At 37.3% G+C, this 23,797-nt stretch overlaps 1 protein-coding gene across 2 annotated transcripts in view; it reads left to right on the top strand.

Annotated features, from left to right (window-relative positions):
• Xrcc4 (X-ray repair cross complementing 4) overlaps nt 1-23,797 on the top strand; it is a 296,572-nt gene that overhangs the window by 153,375 nt on the left and 119,400 nt on the right. The gene's annotated exons all lie outside the window — the stretch shown is intronic.

The following is a 23,797-nucleotide window of genomic DNA, read 5'->3' on the forward strand; positions in this document are numbered from 1 at the left end:
TTAAACAAGTCCAAAAAGGACAGAAACAAGGAGGAAGGCATCTTGGTTTTCAATTTATAAGATTTATAAGCCTTATTCAGTCCTGTGAATCACAGTCCCAGCAGGTATTTAATCCTATGAGTTATTTTGTAGTTATATAGATTTCGGGGGCAGTAGAAGTAGGGAACTCATGTAACACTAACAAAGTTTTGACCTAAACCCAATATAAATTCATCTTTAGAAAAGATGTCTATTTTAAAATATAATCTTTTTATTCTTTGAGAATTTCATGTATCCTTCCAATGTGTTTTGATAGTATTGAGCCTCTGCTCCTTGTCCTAACTGTTCCAGATCCACTCACTACTCCTCCCCCAACTTAATGTTTTGTGTTTGGTTGGTTTTTGTCAACCCACCAAGTCTAATTTGGAGTATGTATGTATGTGTGTGTGTGTACATATATATATACACACACACACATACGTGTGTGTGTGTGTGTGTGTGTGTGTGTGTGTGTGTGTATTTTTCATGGATCTGGGGCTACCCACTGGTTCCTGGTCAACTTACTCAAGGCCCTATACTTGAGGAACACTGACTCCTAGAAGCCATTGTCAGCAGCTCCTTATCTAGGAGTTGGGTTCCTCCACACTGGAGTACTGGCTGGCTGGCCTCCTCTTATATAGGCAGTTCCAGCGGCTGTGAGTTCGTGAGCACAGTGCTCCTGTAATCTAGGAGACACTCTACTGCTCCAGACCTTCCCAACCTCTGGCTCTTAAAATCCTTCAGTTTCCTTTTTCTTTAGTGATCCCTGAGCCTTTAAGGAGGGGTTCCGATAGATAGGTCCCACATGTGACTAGGTAACGCACAGACACTTTATTCTCTGCACTTTGACCCTCGATAGAACATGTCAGTGAAATGGATGGAATAAGGTAGGATAGGAATTAAGGGAATCACCGATGAGACCACAGACATAAAGAAGCCTGAATTTCAAAAGAAAAGGAGATAGACTAGCAACTGGAGGGACAAGTGAAGAAAGGGAGAGAGAAATGTATTTGTGGACTGATAGAGCCAAAGAGCTTGTGGATTGGTTTGTCTGGGACACTGAAGGTTCGCACAGTGGTGGTGAGTGGGGGCAGTGAGTGAACAAATGTCTAGGAAAAACTAGCTAATTGATAAATCAAATTTTATTTAGTTCACATTATAACACAAATGCACTTTCAAACATGAGAGTTTTTATCATTTACAGGAAATAGTTCCTTGACATTTTCCCTACTTCAACAATTTTTATATAGTTTAATCAAAATGTAATTACTTAATTTTCCTACTTCCCTTTCTCTCTCTGTGCCTTCCCATGTCCTCCTCTAACTTCTTCATGCTGCTCTCACTCTCAGATTCATAGCCTCTTTTTCCCCAGTTAGTTTTGCATCTACCTATCCATTATTTATATTTATATGTATGTACAAATATATCAAATACAACCTTCTGAGTTTGTTTTTCATATATATATATATATATATATATATATATAACTATTTCAGTAGTAATTAAAATTCAAAAAAGATAATCTATATTCTTTCCATCTTTAACTTTTCAGATTTTTTAATAATTGCAGTAGACTTTGATTTTGTTCTTAAATCTAAATAGCATATCTCACCCACACATATAGAGGATAAAAATTATTGATGAGAAATATATCATTTAATTTGTATATATGAGATTAGGGACTTTTATGTGTTAAACCTATTCTTAGCAAAGCTTGAGTATTATTGTACTATTTTAAATTTGGTAACATTTCTCTTTTATCTTAGTTTATTTTGTATTTTTCTTTCATTTTATGTGTCATTTATATAGATCCCACTTAACTATATATTTAACATGTAAGCCTCTGGTTTGTTTTGAGGAAGAATTTCTGTGTGTAGCTTCAGAGCCTTTCCTAGAACTCACTCTGTAGCCCAGGCTGGCCTCAAACTCACAGAGTTCTGCCTGCCTCTGCCTCCTCTCCTGAGTGCTGGGATTAAAGGCCTGCACCACCATTGCCCAGCTATTTTTTAATTATTTGGTCTTAATAAAAATGAATCAGAGATCTGAAACTGTTGATGTTGAACCACAAACTTGATTCCACAGATCCGAGAGGAAGCCCTCTATGTTAGCTAACAACAGATGGGCCTCTGTAGATTACCAGCTTCTACAACGAGGTGTTCTGCAGCCTGTAATACAGCTTATCCCATGGGGCATGCCACAGTCATTTCCCTGCAGGTCTCAGGTTCCCTGTATTATGACTGTGAGCTCAGTCTGAATTGACTCTTCTGGAACTTCTCCTAGCGTTTTAGTGGCGAACCAAGCTTCCCTGCAGTGTAAGTGAACACATGGCTCTGTTGTCAGTACTGCTGTTTCAGGGTTGCCTGCCTCCCCTCCAGGAGAACAAGTAGGAGAAGAGTCAGAGAGGATTGCTAGATTGACTCTGTCTTTCAGAAAGCCATTTCTAAAAGTGTGTGAAGGCATAATTTGGTAGAAATTTTATTGTGTGCCTTTTGTAATTAGTTACTAAAATTCCTACAGTCCTCATGAGTTGTTTACAGGATTGCCCTGGTCCTTTGCGATGACTAAAGTTCACTGAGGTGCTGATCTTTCACTGATTCAACCATATTTATTTCAAGAGAAAGATGTATTTAATTCTTTTTTTTTTTTAATGTAGAGTATCTCTATAAAATTTTGGCTTTCCTAGAACTCACTATGTAGACCAGGCTGACCTCAAACTCACAGAAATCCTTCTCCCTCTGCTTCCTTAGTGCTGAGATTAAAGGTGTTTGTCAACACACCCTGCAAGACCAGTTTACTTTAATGAATTTATCCAGAAGTAGGATCTGGATATTGTAGTTTGAAAGAAATGTGTGTGCAATAGTTTTATGGATAAAAAAATAATTTTCTTGCCTAGAGTTTAAAATTTTCTTTGTCATTAGGGCTGATTTCATTATCCATTAAAGACTAACTCCTGAGAAGTAGTCTAGTCTCATAAACTGTATCATGCTTATATAGCATGAAATTATATAGCATAAAAATTTCTTGAAAAGTAGAGATAGAACTCGGTGGTAGAGTGTGTCCCAGCATGTATATGGCCTGGAGTTCAATTCCTAACATCTCATAAAATAAATGGATCTTAATGGTCTTTGGAACAGCTTATTACCTAAGAGATTTCCAAGTGTCTCTGTAGATGTAACCAACCGTCTTATTAAATAAGAAACACAGAGCCGATTCAGAGAAGAAAGCCAAGAGGTCAGAACTAAGAGCCTTACCCTTCCTGCTTCAGCTATCCTGCTTCAGCCAAGAGAGCTCTCCGAAAAAGAGACCTACTTCCTGTGTATACGTCTTTAAATACTCTAGATGTTCTGCCTTCTCATTGGTTGTAAACTAAACACGTGACTGCCTTGTCATTGCCTGTATGTACCACCCTCCAGGTCCTTAAAGGCGTGCGCCACCACCGCCACGCACTTGCTATGGCTCTATAACTCTGACCCCCAGGCAACTTTATTTATTAACATACAATTAAAATCACATTTCAGTACAAGTAAAATACCACCACATTTCCCCTTTTCTATTTTAATAAAAAGAAAAAAAAAGAAAAAGGTTATAACTAAGAAAAGAAAAACTATATACAAAAGTACAATAACTATATACAATATATACAAATAATAAATGTCTAAACAATGTCTAGTCCATTTGTATTTGACAAATTCAGAGATGATAATTTCATTATCCTATTTTGTTAAGTCCAAAATGTATCTAATTCACTTTCTATCCTAATTAATCTTCAACTAACTAACCTTCAACTATAACTAACTAATCTTCAACTCCCTCAGAGACCCAAGAAGGAAATAATATTAGCTAACAAAAATAAAAACAGAAAGTGCATGCAAGCAACTTCCAAAAAATTTGTGAGTTGACAGAAACAGCCAGCTGCCTGGACAGTCACCTGAGGTTTCTCCGCAATGCTGGGGCATCATCTTCAGTCTATAGGCTTAGCATACGTGACAGACTCATTTATGAAGTAGGATGTACACAAGGTCAACAGTTCAACCTCACATTGGGTGAGAGCAGTCCATGTACCAGAAACACCTGAATTCCACTAGTGTCATGTCATGATTCAGGATTTTAAATTCTGGAAATTGTTGATGGTTTTTTTAGTTCAGCTCTCCATTCTTCTTGGCTGTGTACATATGGCTTCATCTCAGCATCCCGTTCTTCTCCACATCTCTCTATCAAATGCCAGTCTACTATTGAGAGGCGTGAGCTTAGTTACTCTTCAAGAATAACTGTTTCAGCTGCTGTTCCATAGCACATCAGAAGCCATCGGCCCACTGCCTGTTCAGCTGCCTTCGAAGAAAAGGGCACTGTACCTTTTCCGAGTTGCGAAGGCCACGTCAGGGATGGTGCCATATTGTCCTGGCCTCAGAAGATGCCTTTTGATAAAGCCATAACCACGCTTGTTTAGGCAAGAATCAGTAGTCCTTTGTTTCATGTCCTGTCTGTCCATTTTGTCATCAGTTGATTCGAGGATACTTTGTTGTCCAGTGGCTAACTTTTGCCACAATGAAAGCTAACCCCATACGCAGTTTCTTCAATGCCCATATTTTCTCTGAAGTAGATTGGTACTGCCAGGAGCCGACATGTCTCATAGTCATAACAAAAAAGAAAAATTTTCTAAGTTATTAAAACATTTTAAATGCCATATTCTGTAGATCTCTGAAGGGTTTGAAGATGACCTATCTAAAATATATCTGCTCAATTTTTAAAACATATCTAATATGACTACAAGTTCTATTGTAATGTCTAACTACTAACTATCATTTCTTTATATCCTAATGGTAATAATAATATTCAAGGATCAGAAAATTGCATTGTTAAATGAACGATATAAGTACAATTAGAAATATACATATAGCATTTTCTAACAATATCAATTTCAATATATATAATTTGTATACAATATAAAACAATCCAATCCAATGTAAAGTATTTAAAACTAGTAATTGTCTTTTTCTTCTTCTTTCTTTCTCTCTCTTTTTTTTTTAAATAAGAACCTTAAATCTAATCTGCTTAGTCTTTTTCCTAACCCTTGACAACAACTTGTAACCAACCCCCCTAAACAATGAAAATTATCCCAGACCCAAAACCCATTAAAAAGACCAAAAAACCACCCACCCCACACCACCTCTTTGGGAATGTGGGCGTCGTATTCTTAAAATTGCTTCCTGCTGGGTATGGGCGAAGTTATCTTTATCCTGAAAGAAAAATTTTAGGTTAATTGTCAAATTCTAGGAAAGGTAACTATATCCTTCATTATCCATTCTGTGTATAATGCCAAAGTTCAGGGTTTATCTCAAGTCCTTATTCAAGTAGTCTTTGAGACTGGATCATCTCAGCTAGTCATCTCAAAATTGCTCTGAGCACCTTGTAGTTCAAAGCTGATCTGTAGATGATGTTTGTCAGCTTAGTGATGTTATTATTGTCCACGTGGAATTGTTGTTGTTGTGGGGCCCCAACTTCTTCCTGGAGACTTCAGTTGGTGTTAGGCCTGGCCGTGAATTCCTGCAGAAAACTGATAAGAGACTCGAACACAAAGACATATATATGCAGCTAATTGAAGCCTTTTTTTAGAATTAATCAGTACTCTATATGACCATTCATATCTTAGCAAAGTTTAAAATGTATATATATCTATATATCTATATATCTATATATCTATATATATTAATCTTGTAAGTTTTGATATAAAATTTATACTTTAAGAAAAGTTTAAAGAATCAGAATAGAATCAAAGAGTTGAGATTAGTAATAGAATAGTCCCTTAATTAATTTGGCTTTTCTCCTGTCTCATAGCAGAAGATGGCTCTTTTATTCTGGCATGATACAGGGAGTTTGCATTTTCCTTTTAACAACATGCTTGAGTTTAAAGAAGGAGAGAGCCATTCTCCAACTCCAAAGTCAGCTTTAAATTTTAATTGGACTGGGACTATTAGAAGACCAATAGTGTTAAATCTTTAGAGAAAAGCAGAAACAAACATTTAGGAAGACATAAAATTTTTTAGATAATATATACCCATACGCCATTTCACTCTGCTTCCTGGGATAGATGATTTGTCCCTTTTCTTCAGTTGTCTTATTTGTCCAGTGTTCTTCAGATTCCTTAACCTTCATTCTCCTAAAAGACAAAAACAAAAACCTTTCCCCAAGACTAATTTTGGGGATGTTCCTTTTTGGCAAGTTATTATCTGATTAAATGAAAAGACATGTGTTACTGGTATAAGTTAGTTTAAATTGGATGTTCATGTTGGTTGATGAGCTATCACCTCCTCTACTTAAGAGGTTTCTCTTGTTCAAATCGAACCTTTATCAATTTTGATGGTACCCACAACTTATCTTCTCCTGTAGAAACAAAAGCAAAACCTCGTCCCCAATGTAACACATACCCTGGTTTCCATTCTGAGGTCAGCACATCCTTAAAATATATAGGCTGATTTAATTCTGTAGTTTTTTCTATTATCCAATGTCTCTCTGCAGCTGTTGTTCCTTTCTCATTGGCATTAAGAAAATTCAAAGTTAATAGAGCATTATGCAGTCTATTTCTGGGGGTTTTTGTTGCCCCTTTCTGTTTATTTAGCATATCCTTTAGAGTTCTGTTTGATCTTTCTATAACTGCTTGTGGTATGCCTGTAATATGCTTTATATTGTAATAAGCAAAAAACTGTTTCATTTTAACAGAGACATATGATGGAGCATTGTCAGTTTTGATTTGTGCAGGTATACCCATGATGGCCATAACTTCTAGCAAATGAGTGATTACAGAATCAGCTTTTTCAGAACTCAAAGCAGTTGCCCACTGAAATCCTGAATAAGTATCGATAGTGTGGTGTACATATTTCAGTTTTCCAAATTCTGCAAAGTGAAACACGTCCATCTGCCAGATTTCATTCCTTTGAGTACCCTTTGGGTTACATCCTGCTGGTAATGGCGTTTGATTGTAGAAGGAACAAGTAGGACATTTCTTTATTATTTCTTTGGCTTGTTGCCAGGTTATGGAAAAATCCTTTTTTAAACCTTTACTATTGACATGATGTTTTTTATGACATTCTGAGGCCTCCAGCACATTTCCTATTAATAACTTATCAATCTCATCATTGCTTTGTGCTAGAGGGCCTGGCAGACCAGTATGGGATCGAATGTGAGTTATATATAAAGGATGACTCCTTTTCCTGATTGTGTCTTGTAATTGAATAAATAGTGAAGTTAATTCTGAAGCATCAGGGATAAATTCTGCAGTCTCAATATGTAATACTACTCTTTCAGCATACTGAGAGTCAGTTACTATGTTGAGAGGTTCTGAAAAATCCATTAATACCAACAGAATAGCATATAATTCTGATTTTTGAACTGAATTATAAGGACTTTGAACCACTTTACTTAAATTTTCTGATTTGTAACCTGCCTTTCCTTGTTTGTTGGCATCTGTATAAAATGTACGAACTCCAGATATGGGCTTTACCCATACAATTCTAGGCAAGATCCAATCAGCTCTCTTTATAAGATCAATTCTATCGCTTTTGGGATATTTGCTGTTAATTTCTCCCAAAAAATTACTGCAAGCTCTTTGCCAAGGTTCACTTTCTGTCCATAATTTTTCAATGTCCTCCTTAGTTAAAGGTACGACAATTTCTGCTGGGTCTATTCCTGCTAATTGACGAAGTCTCAATTTTCCTTTCCAAATCAAGTCAGAGATTTTTTCCACATAAGTTTTTAATTTTTTGTTTGGTTTATTTGGTAAAAATATCCATTCTAATATAATATCTTCCCTCTGCATTAATATTCCTGTAGGAGAATGCCTAGAAGGTAAAATAACCAAAATGCAATCCAGCTTTGGATCAATACGATCCACGTGCCCTTCATGTACTTTCTTTTCTACCAAGGCCAATTCTTTCTCAGCTTCAGGTGATAACTCTCTTGGACTATTTAGGTCCTTGTCACCTTCTAAGGTTTTGAACAAATTATGCAGTTCATCATTTTTTACCCCAACAATAGTTCGTAGATGAGAAATATTTCCAAATAATCTTTGAAAGTCATTAAGAGTCTGTAGTCTATCTCTCCTAATTTGCACCTTTTGGGGTCTAATTTTTTGTAGCTCTATTTTATATCCTAAATAATTAATAGAATCTCCTCTTTGTATCTTTTCAGGAGCAATTTGTAATCCCCAGCAAGGCAAAATTTTCTTTACGTCTTCAAATATTCTTTCTAAAGTATCTGCATTTGAGTCAGCTAGTAAAATATCATCCATATAATGATAAATTATAGATTTAGGAAATTTTTTACGTATCACTTCCAATGGCTGTTGTACAAAATATTGGCACAGAGTTGGGCTATTCATCATTCCCTGTGGGAGGACCCTCCATTGAAATCTTTTAACCGGTTGAGAATTATTATAAGTAGGCACTGTGAAAGCAAATCTTTCTCTGTCTTTTTCTTGTAACGGTATTGAAAAGAAACAGTCTTTTAAATCAATAACTATGAGAGGCCATCCTTTTGGTAACAGAGTAGGCAGAGGAATTCCAGATTGTAGAGAGCCCATTGGCTGAATTACTTTGTTAATTGCTCTAAGGTCTGTTACCATTCTCCATTTACCAGATTTCTTTTTAATAACAAATACAGGAGAATTCCAAGGGCTGGTTGATTCCTCAATATGCTGAGCATTTAACTGTTCTTCTACCAGCTCTTCTAAAGCCTGGAGTTTCTCTGTTGTTAAAGGCCATTGCTGGACCCATACAGGCTTGTCTGTTAACCATTTTAAAGGTAGAGCTGTTGGTGTCTTTGGAAGATCATCAGTTGTTGTGCCCTGTTCTTGTATAATATGGATGGCTGGTGACCACTCAGAATAATGTCTTCTAATATTTCTCTCAGAAACATGTGCTAATTTATGATTTGTTTCTGAGATTGGAGGGATGTTAATCTGAGTATTCCATTGTTGCAACAAGTCTCGACCCCACAAGTTCATAGCTATGTTAGCTACATATGGTTTCAATTTTCCTCTCTGTCCTTCTGGACCTGTACACTCGAGCCATCTTGCACTCTGTTTCACCTGAGATAATGTCCCAATTCCTAACAGTTGAACATTTACCTCCTGAAGCGGCCAAGTTGGATGCCAAAATTCTGGTGCAATTATGGTAATGTCCGCACCTGTGTCTACCAGACCAGACAACAAAACACCATTTATTTTTATCGATAATTTTGGTCTTTGTTCATTAATAAAAGTTTGCCAAAAAATTTTCTTTATATTTGCTCCTGAATTTTCTATTCTATCTGTTTCATCATCCTGACCAGCATGACTTATTCCAATAGGTATTTGGTTATTTAATTGCTCTGGGTAGGGGTTTCCTCTACGACTGCAGGAAAGGTTTGAACTGGATTTGCTATTGGGGCCTGCATGAGGCCCCTCTGGGAGTTTCCCGAAGACTGAGGCAAAGGATTACCCTGTCTGTCCCTTGTTGATCTACATTCGTTGGTCCAGTGTTTTCCCTTACCACACCTTCTGCATACTCCAGAAGGAAGGGGCTTTCTGTTGCCATTGTTCCTTAAAGAAACATTGTTTCTAGGAATGACCTGTTTACAGTCCCTTTTCAAATGTCCTTGCTTTCCACATCCAAAACATCTAACATTCCTCAAACCTTTTGAAATTGCTTCTCCTACCCATGTATCATCATGCTCATGAGCTTCAACATTAACCGTATCTCTAATCCAATCTTCCAAAGGTGCAGATCTTGCCTTTAACGGCCTGATTATTGTTTTGCATGCTGCATTCGCATTCTCAAAGGCCAAAGATTCAATTATTATCTTACTAGCTTCTGAATCCGGGACCATTCTCTTTACTGCTGAAGCCAGTCTTTGTAAAAAATCTGTGAAAGATTCTTTTGGGCCTTGTACAACCTTTGTAAATGACTCAGTTTTTTTTCCTGGTTCCTCAACTCTGTCCCATGCATTCAAGGCTGCTGTTCGACATAAAATTAGGGTTTGGACATCATATAAACATTGTGTTTGTGCTGAAGCATATTGACCTTCTCCAATAAGCTGATCCTGGCAGACTTGTATTCCTTTATCCCTCCACTGCTTTTCTATGTTTTTAGCTTCGTCCTTGAACCAAGTTAGCCACTGAAGCCTTTGACTGGGTTCAAGAACACCTTGTGCCAGCTCCCGCCAGTCCTGTGGTACAATCCTATTATATGTTGACCAAGAGTTTAACATTTGCTTTACATATGGGGAATGCATACCATAAGATACTATTGCCTCCTTAAACCTTCGTAAATCTATCATATCAATTGGAGCCCAAATATTTTGTGTAGTCATTTGATCAGGCGACTGCTGTATGGTTACTGGACAAACTAAGGGTGACTGTGTGAAAACAGGCTTTCTTTCTGTAACCCTATGATCCAATCTTGAAGCAGCTTCACTGTTAGTTTCTTCTGTCTGAGTTTTTACAGGTTTAATAGGTTTTTCTAAAGCTGTCATCCTGGCACTTAAATTGACTATCTTTTTAAATAGTAAAATGAGGATAAACATAGTAATAAAATGCATAATTCGATCAACAGTAATCTTCTCATATAGCTGTTCCATTGTCAGACTGTCTAAAATTGCAAACAAATTTTCTTCCAATGTACACAGAAAACCCATTTTTTTTTTTAATGTGGAAAAATTTTTTTCCTTTTAAATAATTTTCTTTAAAATATCTGATATGTTAAGTGACTTACCAAGTCCTTGTAGAACAGTACCAATCCGAGGGAATTTCAAACAGCCACCTAGTGTCCGAGGTGCGAGTCCAGAGAGAGAGAGAGAGAGAGAGAGAGAGAGAGAGAGAGAGAGAGAGAGAGAGCAAGCAAGCGTAGCCACAAGTTCTACCTAAGAGCTTGAATCCAGCCACGTGTTCCCGCTTGAGCCTAGTCAAGCCTTGGCTCTGGCTACCTTAGCTCCAACCACGTGCGTTGGTTTTACAGGCAGGGGCCCTGTTCGGCAGGGCAGGCCTGAGTTGTTTGTAACACTGGCTTTAAGCAAGTAGCTCAAGGTTGGTCCGGCCTGAGGCCAAGCCGACCTGGGCCCGGGCTAGGGAGCCGGCCGCCCTGGCGGGTAACCAGACCTGCCGGCCGCCCTGGCGGAAACCCGGACCTGCCGCCAAGCCAAGTTAAGCGGTTTTAATGGATTCTTATCACGTTGGGCGCCAAATGTAGATGTAACCAACCGTCTTATTAAATAAGAAACACAGAGCCGATTCAGAGAAGAAAGCCAAGAGGTCAGAACTAAGAGCCTTACCCTTCCTGCTTCAGCTATCCTGCTTCAGCCAAGAGAGCTCTCCGAAAAAGAGACCTACTTCCTGTGTATACGCCTTTAAATACTCTAGATGTTCTGCCTTCTCATTGGTTGTAAACTAAACACGTGACTGCCTTGTCATTGCCTGTATGTACCACCCTCCAGGTCCTTAAAGGCGTGCGCCACCACCGCCACGCACTTGCTATGGCTCTATAACTCTGACCCCCAGGCAACTTTATTTATTAACATACAATTAAAATCACATTTCAGTACAAGTAAAATACCACCACATGTCTCAGTTAGGGTTTCTGTTGCTGTGAAGAGACACCATGACCAGAGCAACTTTTATAAAGGAAAACATTTAACTGGGGTGCTTACATTTTCAGAGGTTTAGTCCATTATCTTCATGGCAGGACATGGCAGCATACAGGCAGACATGGTGCTGGCTACCTTTTGATCAAAAAAGCAACAGGAAGTGTTCTGAGACACTGGGTGTGGCTTGGACATATATGAGACCTCAAAGACCACCCCTACAGTGACACACTTCCTCCAAAAGGCCACACATCCTCCAGCAAAGCCCATCTTAATAGTGCCACTCCTTATAAGCTTTGGGAGCCAATTACGTTGAAGCTGCCACACCAAGTATCCCTAAATATAATAGGCAATACAATTCATATTTTTCTATAGCAAAGTTTACTTCCCAAGATGTTGATGTCCAGAATTTTGAGACAACTTAAAATAACATTCATGACTTCATTGCTAAAATTATTATTGCATGCTGTAGCCCTAAGGTTGGTAGAGTTTTTGTTTTGTTTTAGATTAAGGTCATAATAGCTAAAATAGCTGAAATCACTATAGTGAAGCCTTGAATTACAGATAGAACTGGCCCACATTCATCCTCTATAACTGATTCTAATGTCTCATAGACTTTAAGAATTTTCTAGGTATTCTTCGTTCCCCCTGCCTCAAATTGTTTTTTGTTTTGTTTTGTTTTTCAATTAGAACCTGAAGGGTTCTTATAAATACTGTGAACCATCCTTCTCTGTAGGAAACTGTGTTTTTGTATTCAAATTGAGAAAACTTTGTAGTTTATTTTAATTAATAATAGAATCTCACAACACAATAGCAAGTTATAAGTGCCCAAGTATCAGCTATATTGTAATGGCCATTTTTTTCATTCTGAGCTCTTTTAATATTAATTCAGAACTGTATTGGCACTGGAACAGTAGAGCTATATAGCATAATAAATTCAATTATATATGAACACTCTAAGAATTTTAACCAGTTCAAAGCATTTCAGGTCTTAGTATAGTTTAAAAAGCAAACAAATATTTGCTAGAAAGCTAGATTAATTTCATAGAGATTGGCTTTTTCTTTTGAAACATTTTGATCATATGTTTAATCACTGTTAATTAGCCATCACATAAAGAAGTATATGTAAGATTATTTAGTTTTAATAAACAATTAGTGTATTTTAATAATCATCATTTTACTCGTGGAAATAGGCATTATTTCCTACCATTGCATAATATTTGAATTAGCCTTACTAAAAGATCAAATACAAAAATACTTTTCTACTATGTTTTGCCTTTCTTTCAGTGCAGATTAAAACACACAAATATTAAAAACAAATAAAGAAGCTTTCTGTCTATTTCTCTGCATAATTATTTGCTCAAGATTTAGCACATTAGTTTAATTAATCCTGCTTCTTAGCCAACAGGAAGGTCCCTGTATAATTTCTGCCAGTCATTTGGGTTTCTACTTAGTTGCTAGGCTTCCTGGAAGGAAGTGTGGTTATAAAATAGCCTTTTTGAAAATAAATGAATGGCCATGCCAAACAGTGGATGAATACTGATACAGTTGCTTTTAAAAATAGAACAGAATCTAAAATTTCTAAGTATCAAAGGGCTTGTTGGTTTGAACAGTGAATCTCCACTCACACAGGGTAGAGCAATGTGTACTGCCAAAGAGATTACCCAGAATCCTAACCTTGGAACCATAAATATGCTCTTAATCTTATCCAGCATCCTTATCATAGATATATTTATTTAAGAATTCTAAATGGAAAGCTCAGTTTATCAAAACCTATCTCTGTGCTGAGAAGACAGTTTGGGTTGTTTCATAGCAGGAGTGGGGTTTTACATGTAAGTATTACTGCCAGGAACTGCCTCATACATATTATTTCAGAGGGAATGGAGTCCTAGGAAGGTCAGTACATTACCCTTGGCCACATAGAAGAATTTTTATAATTGCCTTCTAAAACAATAAATTAGCTACATTTGTAGCATATGGTTGAAATATAAAACACTTGGAATTCCCTAACACTGAAAACCAAGCCATTGACAGGATGGTATTGAGGACACTCAGTTCCTGGAGAGATCCTGTGTGTAGGTATTTGCTTGAGAGACTGTCTTCATCATAAGTGGAACAAGTCAGACTTCATGCAGCTTGCAGAGCAAACTTAGATGGACATGTTTCTAATGACATCCTTGCTCTGCTTGGTAATTTCTTCATATTCCTTTTTAAATATCTTTTAGTATATGTACACTGTATTTACATCACTTCTGCACTTCTTTCAGCCAAATTCATGGCCTTCTTTTTTTTACAATTACTGTCTTTATATATATGTGTGTGTTCATATTATAATATATAAAATATATATATAAATGAATGAATATATAAATATAATCTGATGACCCTATTTATTGTTGTTTATCTTTATTTTTAGAGATGACCACTTGGTATTGTCAATTAAGAGTCTTTCCCCCCTTTTGGGGAGGAGACTGGCTGGCCCTCTCTATCATTCATTAATTGTCTGTAGCTCTTCATCTAGAAGCCGAGAGAGAGACAACCATGACCACTCACCGCCTGTGAGACTTCCCTGTGGACATTGGCATGGCAACTGGTGTTATAATTTATGTCTTGTTAAGCAAACAAACTCTTTTGACACCATGGGCGCAGCTTCCCTGCCGTATGTAGACTACACAATCTGCTAACAAATGTGCCTGTCCCTCAGCCCTCACAGTGTTTCTGTCCTGCTTCCATGATGTTCTTTGAGCCTTAGATATAAGATTGTGTTATAGGTGTATGACTTCCTGGACAAGTATTTTTACTTTTTTTGTGTGTCCCTGAAGAAACACAGAAATTGTGTTTGAATTGTCTCTGAGTATAGATAGTAAAAACTGCTGGCATCTCCTTTCTTTCCAAAGCAACAGCCCATCAGAAATTGATGAAACAAACAAACAGAACCATGTCAGAACACCCATGAAGGGCAGGCAGGAACACAAGACCTGCTTAGACTTGAAGGCTAACACAGTGTGGATAGTGAGTGGCAGTGGGTTGCATTTTTATCCAGGACTGCCATTCTTGCTCTGTGCCCCTTTTGTGAACTTGTTGTGGGGATTCTCATGGGACCTGGCAGACCAGAAGGATTGGCACTAATTTACATGGGACCAAAAAGGCTTAATTGATCTTCCCAGAGGTTGAGGTCCACATCTGGTGGCATTTCTTACTGGAAGTAATGATCTTGGCAGTGGTGAATAAATGAGTTTTCAACAAAAGCAGACATGCAGAGAGACAGGAAACCAGGATCCATACCCAGTTGGGGAGAGTGAGCAAAGAGGGAATAGAAGCTTCAGATTTTCCCCAGATGTGGAATATAGTAGAAAAAGACTTCAAAGCACAATTCAAATATTTGAAGAAAACATGCTTAAAGAATTAAAAGCGAGCATGATAATATGTTAACATGGAAAGATTCTTAACAAGGAGTTCGAAGTTATTATTTAACAGGTACAGAATGGGAATTTGCCATCAGAGTGGTTCAACAGGTGCCTCACGACGGCAGAAAGAGAATCAATGGACTTGAGGTTGATGAATAGAGTGTGTAATCTACGAGAACGAAGAATAAAAAATACCAAAGAAAAGATTCTCAGAGGCCTGGGGGATATCCTCCAGTGTGCTGATAAAAGTCCATATAAATGCATGAAGAGAAAAACGTGGAAGCTAGGAAAATGTTTGAAGAAATAATAGCCAAGTCTTATAAAAATTAGTAAGTATTCAAAATATCTAAACCCTAAGTAGCATAAGTCCAGAGATGCATACTGAGACATATAATCATAGCCTGAACGCCAGGGGCAGAGAGAAGGCGATTATCCTGATAGCCACTGCCCCTCCAGTGCCTGCGACCTGCACAGGGCCTCCGGTGTTGATAGCTTGTCATCCGAAGCATGGTACAGATAGAGGCCAGAAGAAAAATGAAGGTCATTAATGCAGTTCTGAAAGTAAAGAGAAAAATGGGAATCCATAATTTTATATTCAGTAAAGTGTCTTTCCAAATGAAGAGAAAGTAAAACCATACTTATTTTCAGTTTCTTAGGCATAACCCACACTTACACCCACTTACACACATGCATATGTATACCACACACTAGGATCCACATGAGAGCAAACACATGGTTCTTATCGTTCTGAGTCATGCTTATTGTATCCTTTCCAGCTCCACCCACTTTGTGTACATTATAAAATTTCATTTTTATAGTTGAGTAAAATTCCAGTGTGTGCATGTAACATTATACTAAAGACGAGAACAAGACAAGGATGTTCAGATAGTGCGGAACAGTACAAGAGAAACTCCAGACAGGAAATCAGAAAAGAGACCAAGAAATATGCAAATGTGGGTAGGAGAGGAGTGAGGGAAGGAAGGCTGAGGAGAAGGAGAATCCACTAGAAAACATTATTTAAAAATGCTGTCACTATACCTGATATTGTGTATGCCAGTTTTCAATTAAATAATATAAAATGAGACAGTCATTGGCAAACTACCTTATCAGGAACACTGAGAGAAATCCTTCAGGCTGAGATGAAATAATCACAAATTTTAGTAGGAATTACAGAAAGAAATTAAATCACCAAAGCATGAAATATATGAAATAATAAATATTATATATGTCAAGAGAATATAGTACTTAATCACTTGATGTCCTTGACTTAAGATTGGACAATAAAGTTAATGTAACTTTTTGAGTGAGCTTAAAACAGAGATACAACAAACAGCAATAACAGAGTAAACCTGCCATAGAACTACATAGAACAATGATTCCATATTTTACCAGTAGCCTAGAGTACATCAATAGATAACAGTATGCAGTTTGTAATTTAAAATATTTCCACAAAGAAATTTTTGGGCTCTGGTGGCATCCTAGTTGTTTCAAAGTTTAACTGTTTAAATAAGTTGTAACAATCTCTGAAAATTTGTTTCCAAAAATAGGTTAATACTTCCAATACTTCATCGTTCTGTGAGGCTGATATTAGTATAATGTAAAAGTCACAAATAATAGAAGAAATTATAGAGTAATACCTTTCATAACCAGCAATACAGAAACTCTAATCAAAATATTAGCAAAGTGAAAACAGAAACAGTAAATATATATCATGCACAACTAATTTTTATCTTTCTGATGAAAAAAAAGTTTGCATCTTAAAATTCATCAATTTACCTTGCATTGCTAATACACTAATGCACACACAAAACTGAGATTTCAATGTACAACCCGGCCCTCCATAAAAAAAAAAAGCACCTGGACTTTTCCACACATTACTGGAACATTCAACAAAATGGGAATATAAAGGAACTTCTCAGCCTGATGAAAACATTTGTCAGAAGCTCACATCTTTATCGTTGTTAACGGTGAGCTCCTGGCTAACACCACCCCACTATCTGGAAAAACAGAATGTCTGCTTTCATCACCTTATCACTTCTGTCAGCTTTGTATTGCAAATTCCAGCCAGAACAGTTACTTGAGAGAATAAATAAAAGACACCCCAACAGGCTAATAGTGAAAACTATCACTTTATTGACATGATGTTATCAGCTAAGAAACTGAATTAAAGTAGAGCCAGTCAATGAGTAAACCTGGTGTCAATGTGTGATAACAATGCATAAAACTCAACTGTATTTCAATAAATTTTCAATGAGCAAAGCAAAAGAAATCAAGAAAATAGAGAGTAGCCTCAAGAAGAATAGGGTTGGGAATACATCCCTACTGAGGAGCATTTTCTTAGCATGAGGAAGGTCCTTGATCCAAGCCCAGCTCTGTAAAGATAGTGATGATAATAAGTTCTGAAGACTATGTTAAGGAACAAACAAAAAATCAAGAACGTGTATACTGAAAACCACAAAACATGAAAAAACGGAAATGAATAAGTGGGAAAGCATCTGAATTTATTGACTGGAAGTTTTTATTTTGCTTAGTTAAAGTCAGCCCATTATATCAGATTTTAGTTTCCACACATCCATAACAAAAATCACAGCTGGTATTTTGGCAGAAATTGGCATGCCCATCTTAAAGTTTAAACTGAAATGGAATTATTAAAATATTCCTAAAAGCAAGAACCAGAACTTTAAGAGTTACTACACAGATGGAGAAATTAAGACATTGTAATTTCAGCATAAGGATGGCCATTCCATAAATTAAACAGAATTGTCGGAGGACAGACTGTCATGGTTCTGTTCAACTGATCTTAGCAAAGTTACCAAGACAACAGAGAAAGGGTAGTTTGATGTTTTTTTCTATTTTAGTTGGACATTTGTTATCTATTTGAAAAACAAATTAACTTAAATATTTGCTCAACATGTTTCCAAAACTAGCTCAAGTAGATCAATGAAGAAAAATCTTAGTTCGTATCTATAATATCAAAAATAAAATACACCGGGTTGTGGTGGTGTATGCCTTCAGTCCCAGCACTCGGGAGGCAGATCTCTGTGAGTTCAAGACCAGCCTGGTCTACAGAGTGAGATCCAGGACAGGGACCAAAACTACACAGAGAAACACTGTCTCAAGGAAAAAAAAAAAAGTAAAACACATACTAGACAGAAATGGACTGTATTTTATCATAAAAACTTTTGTAGCTCATAAGGACACCATTAAGTAAATGCTATAATTTAGGAGAAAGCATATGCAAGTCCTGTGTCTGACAGGGGACTTGTTTCCTAAATAAAGAACCCTGTAACTATATAAAAAGAAAAGACTTGAATTGGCAGTTCATTGAAGATGATATAATACTCACTAATCGCTAATAACCAAATGGAAATCTGTCAAACAATATTAGTCATTAGGGAAATATAAATTTCCCAAAATAAAATCTAATACTACTTCACAGAGAAACAGATTAAATCAAGTACAGGGAAAGATGAAGAGGAAGTTGACCTGTTACCCATTGCTGATGAGAAGGGAAAATGTTCCAAACACTTTAGAAAAGCATCGTGCAGTATCTGTTTTTCTTTTAAAAACTTATTTCATGTGTATGAATGTCTGCCTGTGTGTAGGAGTGTATATGTACTGCATGCATGAAGAGCCATTGAGGACACAGTGAGTGAGTATGAGTACAACCTCTAAGACTATAACTAAGGGTGCTTGTGAGCTGCAGAGTGGGTGCTGGGAACCAAACTTTGGTTCTCTGCCTAAGCAGTAAGTGCTCTTAACCATTCAGTCATCTCTCCAACCCCAGGTTTAGCATGTTTTGTTCTTTTGTTTTGGCTTATCCTGTTTTTTCTTTTAATAAAGAAAAATTTATGCTCCAATATTTTCATGAATCAGAAACACAGACATGGGCTGCCTGCATCTTAGTCGTGAGGCACAGAGCAAAACTCCAGGAGCTGACTGAGCTCTACTTGAATCTGGACCATGGAATCTTCAATGATTGTTGGCCGAGTCCGATCTGTGATTGTCTGGAGCCAAGAGCACTTATTAGATGATAAAGATCTTGTCATTAGGCACACTACAGGAACTTCTGATCTCTATAAATTCAGGAGGATTTGTAGATTGACTTTGTTGTTTGACAGTTTATTCATATAAACATATAAATAAGTTCTTATTACTCTTTTCACACATCCTCTTACCTCCCCCCATCCAGATCAGTGTCCCCACCCCATCCCAACAAGTCCCAGAACCATAACTTTGGGGTTTGTTTCATTTTGTGACTCATTCAGTTTAACCTGGCCATCTGTGTAACTATTAGACTGACAATGTCTGTCTGATTTGAGTGTGGTCATCAGTGGGTGTATAACTGAAGCAAGGATTCCCCTGCCCCCTCTAAAATCTGTCTGGAGCTAGTAGTTCAGCAGTGAGTAGCAAGACCTCAGGAGCCTTCCCTTTATCCATGTCTGACTGTGGAGATGGCTCATTTTCACACAGTTCCAGTGCATGGAGCCACAAGTGCTGAGTGTTCCTAACTCAGAGGCTTTGTCTGCATTGGAAGATGATCTTTTTCAGCCTTGCTCCCTGTTAACTAGCTCCTACATTGTGTACCATTTCAAACTCAAAAGATCTAGGAACACTTTTCAGTGAATGTTAGTGTTAGAAGAAACCTATGTGAGAAACACTGTCCCTGATGGCTTCAACTTCCTGAGTACTAGCGTGAAAATGAGGAAGTCTCTAAATAAGATGAATATTTTCCAAGGGCAGAGTTGCTGTATTCCTATGATAAGAAGATGTGTACTGAATATAAGAGGGGATCTTAAGATAATAGATATATTTTCAAAGTATAGCATCAACTCATGAGAATATTAAACTTCAGAATACACAAAGACTTTTAGGAATTTGGAGGGCAGTTAAATATGTTGTTTTACCATTATAATAAGAGGAATGCACTGGAATTGGCTTAAGACAAATGTTAGTTGATAGAATGAATAGACGTGAATTGTAGAAACACTACACAAATTCTCTTTTATTAATATCAGATTGATTACCAATTTGTAATTCTGAAGTCTTTATTTTGGGTTATGTGTAAAATAATGCATGTATCTGCATGTATTATTTAGCTACAACTGCTAACTGTAACAAGCTGGGTGTTGAAAAATAGAAATATATTTGCTCATGGTTATGGGGGCCAGAGAACTAAATGCAAGATATTAGCAGAGTAGTTCTTTCTGAGGGCTCTGAAAGTAGGATATGCTCCAGGCCTTCCTGATGGCTTGACCTATAGGCTACTATCTTCTCCATGTTTAAGCAATCATGTCATCTTCTTACCTCTGTCTCTGTCAAAGCCACCTTTAAAACAATACCAGCCATATTGAAGTATGACCCACAATATTGTTATCTATATAAATACCATATCTTGAGGTTACATTCTTGTGTACAGGCTTTAGAACTCTTAAATGCTTTTGCTTTCTTTTATGTTTAATTGTGTATGTGTATACACAAACCCCTCATCCTTGGTCTCTTCATATGGAGGTTAGAGGAAGATAACTTACTTCTCTTTTTGCAAATGTGGGTGTCTGGCATTGAACTCAGGTATACAGGCTAGGTAGCAAGTGCTTTTTCTCACTGAGCCGTCTTTCTGGATTGTGAATTGTTTGTTTTTGTTTTGTGTGTGTGTGTTTATAGAGGAAAGATAAGAGTTACAATTCAACCAATAGCAATAAAAATGACCATTTTTTTGGAGCAAGGATCCAAATTTTGTTCAGTTCTTAAAAAAGGACTCAGAACTATATTAACCTACAAATTAGTGTTTAATCGAGAAAGACTGATGTTTAGGATACTGCATGAAAACTGAAGCTTGGAGTAGATGTTTTGTTGAGATAAGAAGTGAAGTAGAAAGCTGAATTTCTTCCTTTCTATTCATTTACCTAGAGATCTGGCTAGAATTTTATTATTCAGTAAGGTAGCAGCTAACCATGTGGGACTATTGAGGATGAAATTGTGGGTTTGTACAAATTGTGATATGCCGTAACTATACTACATTATTTCAAAATCTTTTAGTGTAACTTATTATTAAAAAATAGTAGAATATGCTTTTTTAGTGCATTTTTATATTATATTTTAGAATACTATTTTGAATCTATTTAGGTATATTAAATATTGTCTTCTTTGTAATGCAGGTCTTTTTTCCACCCAGTAAATGTTTTACCACTAAACTACAAATTCAGTTTTCTTTTTATTTTAAAAGTGTGCCTATTACAAAGTTAATACTTCCGTCCTTTGTATTAGCCACATTGTAAAAATCAAAGACTCATATTGTTTCTTTTCAACATACTTATCTTGATGTCTGTGCTAAATGTCCCATTTTATGCTTATTCTGTAGATATAGATTTGTGTTATCATGAAAAAGAAAACAAATTGAACTACCAAGTTTTTGTGAAGGTTTTAATTTAAGTTAATATTTAGTCCCTTAGATCTAAGGACTCGTGTTTAAACCTGACTGTAGACCTCACTGCATATACTTAAATACATAACACAATTAGTTGTAGTAAAAACAACTTAAGGATGCCCACATCCAGAGCTGCAGTTCAGTGGAAGACTCCCCTGGATGAGGCCTGGGTTCAGATCACAATACTAAGGGAAGAAAAGGAAGTCTGAATCACTTATGAGTTATCCTAGGAAAGGGAAGCTTCACATCTGCATTGATCCTTTAAATCAGACCATAACTGAGTTGAAAAAAAGCTGGTGTGAACATAGCAGCAATCTCGAAATCAGCTGAAGCGCAGTAATGCCATATATAGAATTCTCACCTTCTGTTACTGTGACAGGGAACTCTACCACAAAAAGCACATCTGGTCCCTTAAGCCAATTCATCACTGTCACTTATAAGCCATATTTGAGATCAAAAGGATAGAAAAGGTTACCATGATGAAGTGTTGGAGTGCTGCCAGCCCACCAGCATTGATGCCATGCTAGCTAGCTGCAGCTTCACTCTGAGAGCCTGGGATGTGTGAGGGATGGATATCAGCAGGCTTGCCAGACAGAGCCGAATGTGTGGTGTGTGGATGAGAAGGGTCACAAGTAGGGTGGCCAGATGAAAGTCACAATGTGAGACCCAAGTGCCTAAGTTAAACCTGAGGTAAAACTGAGGGATGGGGGAGCAGAGTAACGCTAGTGAGACCTGGGACTTTGTGTGTTTTTTTGGGTTTTTTTGTTGTTGGGTTTTTTTTGTTTTGTTTTTGTTTTTTCGAGACAGGGTTTCTCTGTGTAGCTTTGCACCTTTCCTGGAACTCGCTTTGGAGACCAGGGTGGCCTCGAACTCATAAAGATCCGCCTGCCTCCTGGGACTTTATAAGGAGAGGGATACAAGATGTTTTGTAGAGTGTCAAAACAGGAAAGAGCTTAGGGTACTGTTATTCTGTAATTTAAATGAATGAACCAGATAAAATTAAATGTTATAAATGGATGATTCCTTTTATGAAGTGAGCTGTATATTCTGGTTTTCCTTTGGTGTTACATTTTTCTAGTAATGTTGTATATAAATGCCTTGAAAGAAGACACTGGCTCTGTAATAGGACCTCAACAATTTTTTATATATATATATTTTTTTGATTTTTCGAGACAGGGTTTCCTCTGTGTAGCTTTGCGCCTTTCCTGGAACTCACTTGGTAGTCCAGGCTGGCCTTGAACTCACAGAGATCTGCCCGGCTCTGCCTCCCGAGTGCTGGGATTAAAGGCGTGCGCCACCACCGCCCGGCTCAATTCCTTATATCTTATGCATGTAGCTAGAGTTTTCCTGCCTGGCCCACAGTCAGGACAAATCTCTCTCACCTGCCAGTCCCACAGCCACTCAGAACCCGACCAAGTAAACACAGAGACTTATATTGGTTACAAACTGTATGGCCGTGGCAGGCTGCTTGCTAACTGTTCTTACAGCTTAAATTAATCCATTTCCATTAATCTATACCTTGCCACATGGCTCGTGGCTTACTGGCATCTTCACATGCTGTTTCTCATCGTGGCGGCTGGCAGTGTCTCTCTGACTCAGCCTTCCACTTCCCAGCTTTATTCTCCTCCTTGTCCCGCCTACACTTCCTGCCTAGCCAATGGCCAATCAGTGTTTTATTTATTGACTAATTAGCAACACATTTGCCATACAGACCATCCCACAGCATATGCATGGTTCACATTCTCCATTAGTGTCATTTGTGTGGCTTCTTTTTTCCCTGGTGCTGAGAACCAAACCCAGGGCCTTGTGCTTGCTAGACAAGCACTCTACCACTGATTTAAATCCCCACCCCCTGTATTGCTTCTTAAAGTGCAAGTTTGTGACTCTTGGAAGAAGATGATGTCTATGATGGGTGACAGTGTGTCTCTGTCCCTTTGTATCTACAGAGGATTATATCCAGTGTCTCTTGCAGAGGCCAAACTCTGTGATGTTCAAGTCCCTTATATAACATGTATTGTATACACACATAACCTGCTTATAGCCTCTTGTATGTTCAGTTGCTGTTTGCTGGCCAGTTTCCTTACCTACACACTCAACCAACTTAAGATCAACAATATTGTTTTTAAATTATCTAGCAAAAACAACAACTATTTATACAAGATTTATACTGCATTAGGTATTTTAGGTAGTCCAGAGGTGATTTATATCATAAAGCTGAATGTATTTGATTATATTAAAATATTACACTATCTTGTATAAAAGAATTGATCACTGGATGATTTTTTTTTTGAGATAGGATTTATTTGTGTATCCCTGACTGTCCTGGAACATACTC

The sequence above is a fragment of the Peromyscus eremicus genome, chromosome 11 (assembly GCF_949786415.1).
Source record: "Peromyscus eremicus chromosome 11, PerEre_H2_v1, whole genome shotgun sequence".
NCBI lineage: Eukaryota > Metazoa > Chordata > Mammalia > Rodentia > Cricetidae > Peromyscus > Peromyscus eremicus.